The sequence below is a fragment of the Prunus mume genome, linkage group LG7 (assembly GCF_029339155.1).
Source record: "Prunus mume cultivar Tortuosa linkage group LG7, ASM2933915v1, whole genome shotgun sequence".
Classification (NCBI taxonomy): Eukaryota; Viridiplantae; Streptophyta; class Magnoliopsida; order Rosales; family Rosaceae; genus Prunus; species Prunus mume.
Window position 1 is genome coordinate 20,286,766 of NC_142704.1, and position 3,224 is coordinate 20,289,989.

The following is a 3,224-nucleotide window of genomic DNA, read 5'->3' on the forward strand; positions in this document are numbered from 1 at the left end:
GTCTTGTCAGCCTCGAATGTCCCTCCAGGACTCCTATAAATACTAAGCTCAGGACTACATTCAAATGGTTCAAACACCAAACCAAAAGCCTCCCACGGAGCAAATTATATTTTCCTGTAATGCACTTTCAATACCTTTATTTGTTTTCTTAGGAGTAGTGGTAGATTGTAAGGAAAATTCATTCATCAATATATCATACGACCCTTGATTTTCGTGAGTACTATCTCTGTTATCGCCTCACTCACCCCATATATCATATGATCGTCGCTCTCGAGTAACGCGCCGGAGCACCGCCTAAAACCCGCCACCAACACCACCACTAAACGGCCTTGTAGCTCAAAGTGAACTCGACGGCCGAGATCGGTTCCTCTCTCGACCACGATCGTTTAATTAGGAGTCGAACGCAAAATAGGCGCAACATTTAAACCATCTTCTACCCGAACCTCATCATCATCTCGACAAGACAAGACCGATGGCCGCACGCCTGCACAACCGCACAAAGATCCAAAAGAAGGATGTCATGTGTTGACGTACATCCTCGCCCGGAGCACCGTGTCGTGAGATTCGCGCGACAAACACAAAGGAAGTATGTCATGGACCGCTAGCGACATCAAATGCTTGATCAGAAACCACCTGATACACCTATTGTTGAGAATCATAAACTTGGTGTTTATGTGGATCAAGTCCCAACTAACAGAGAAAGATATCAAAGGTTAGTTGGGAGATTGATTTATTTATTATTGACACGCCCTGATATTGCCTATGCAGTAAGCGTTGCTAGCCAATTTATGCATTCACCTAGTGAGGATCATATGGCTGCTGTGATGCATATTCTGAGTTATTTAAAGTCTGCTCCTGGGAGAGGTTTATTATTTAAGAAAAATGGTCACTTGGATCTAGAAGGTTACACTGACGCAGATTATGCCGGGAATATTACAGATAGACGTTCTACATCAGGTTACTTCACCTTTGTTGGTGGTAACCTAGTTACGTGGCGTAGCAAGAAGCAAAACATTATATCTCGATCCTCCGCAGAGTCTGAGTATAGAGGGATTGCCCAAGGGGTTTGTGAAATACTGTGGTTGAGGTGGTTACTTGCTGAAATTGGGTTTAAACCGAATGCTACTACAAAGCTCCACTGTGATAATCAATCTGCATTTGAAATTGCTAACAATCCGGTGCAACATGATCGAACTAAGCATGTAGAAGTTGATCGGCAGTTCATTAAGGAGAAGCTGGAGCATAAGTAATTTCTATACCTTTTGTGCCTTCTTCAGAGCAGCTTGCAAATATGTTGACCCATGCTGTGTCAAAGCGCCGATTTGAAGACTCACATGACAAGTTGGACATTACCGATATCTATGGACCAACTTAAGGGGGAGTGTTGGCATGAGTCAACGTTCCTATTAGGAATAGAATTTCTGTTTTATTGTAATTATCTAATTTGAGTAGAATTAGGAGATTTTGTACATATTTCCTATTTGTAACCACTCTGTATGTAGTATATATATTCCTCCTTGAGAGAAGAATAAATATATCAGTTTTAAACCCTAATTATTTTGAGTAATGGATGGAATGGCTTCTGTTTGTACATATGTGAATTGGTGCAGTATAGAAACTGGTTTTCTCTATTCACATTCCGTTTGTGGTTTACTTTTGTCTCACTTGACAATGTTTCAGGGCTGTTCAACTGTACACACTCCTATGGCACGCATGGTTATATTTTTTTACACATGTATAGCAAATTTTATCCATGGATGCATCTTGATAAGCACTTACGTCATCAACCACAATCAATCAACCTTCTTTAAAGGGTTTCGAGAGAGAGGAGCTAGCGAATTCAGAACCAGCTAAATGCTATTGAAGCCCGTCTTAATGGGACTGTCTTGAATCCGTTGCAGCCTCTTCTTGCAGTGGCCGGCAGGCATAGATAACATTCAATCTATTGACATATGGCCTTATTCATCAAGGCTTTGAAATAAGCTGCTAGGCCACAAGATGACGCAACCGCAGAAAATGTCCATAACATTCAATCTATTGACATATGCTTCAGTAATAATTATAGTATTGTGTTGTGTATATATATAAACATTGATGCAGGCATTGCGAAGGGTATATATTTTTAAATGAGTAATAATGTAATTAGAATATTACATTGGATATGGTATTATATGGTTTAATAATAATAATGTGGTATTTTTGTAATGAATAATGCTACTCTTGTCACATTTGTATATTACATTCTCATACGAGTTTTTATCAAAAATAGAGAAAATTTACTCCTCATTTTCATAAATGTTAGTTTTTATAAAAACTTTCAAAAGTAGCCAAACAGTCACCTAAAAAGACTCAAATGCCCTTAGAACTAAAACCTACTTAAACCTAAAAAGCAAGACTCTGTTTGAGACTTGCGAAGAGAAAACTATGATGGGTTCAGCCGCCCTCAACCATAGAAAAAAAATAAAAACTAAGATGAACAGAAAAATACCAACAAAAAAAAATATAAAACCTTTAAAAAAAACTATTACAATAAATCATACGGGCTGCAATATAATCATATGTATTCACACTGAAAACTATAAAATTTGACGCATAAAAAAAAAAAACTAACAAATGGGTCCAGCCGCTCCACACTGAGGCCTTCTTTCTTTGGTGTAATTGTTGATTTTCAACAACTTTTTTTTTTTCGAAATATATGATGGAGATTTTGACTCATTATTCAAGAATTTACTACTCATTACAAGATGGGTTTCAACAGAAGTGGTCCATGTTGGTTAAGGAATTAACTTTTGGAGACATGGGGAAATAAATACTTATATTTTCTGGAGAAATATAGATAAACAATGGGTATTTCATAATCCTTGGAAACTGGGTGGATTGCAAAGTCCATCTAATAAGCTTTGCGGCAAATACTTGTTGAGGGTTGGTTTGTTAAAATCTTTGTGTGAACTGAGGAAGTCATGTTGCTGTACAAAGCTTGGTGTGGGGGACCATGTGGATGTTATGATTACTAGCTTATATAGTCATGCCTAACACCATACACGCTTAATGGCAGTACATGTGGGCTTGGTAGGTATTCCATGACTTGAACGAACCACTGCAAAAAAGTTATCACAACTTCTAGTATAAATACTGTGTCTGAGAACTAAGCAGCATATTTACATATATATATATATATGAGATATCAGATCATCAGCATGCCATTAATATATGAGATATTGGCA

General features: G+C 37.7%; 1 pseudogene; it reads left to right on the forward strand.

Annotated features, from left to right (window-relative positions):
• Window positions 1–614: 614 nt before the first annotated feature.
• LOC148915715 (secreted RxLR effector protein 161 pseudogene) lies at window positions 615–1,250 on the forward strand (annotated as a pseudogene).
• Window positions 1,251–3,224: the final 1,974 nt, after the last annotated feature.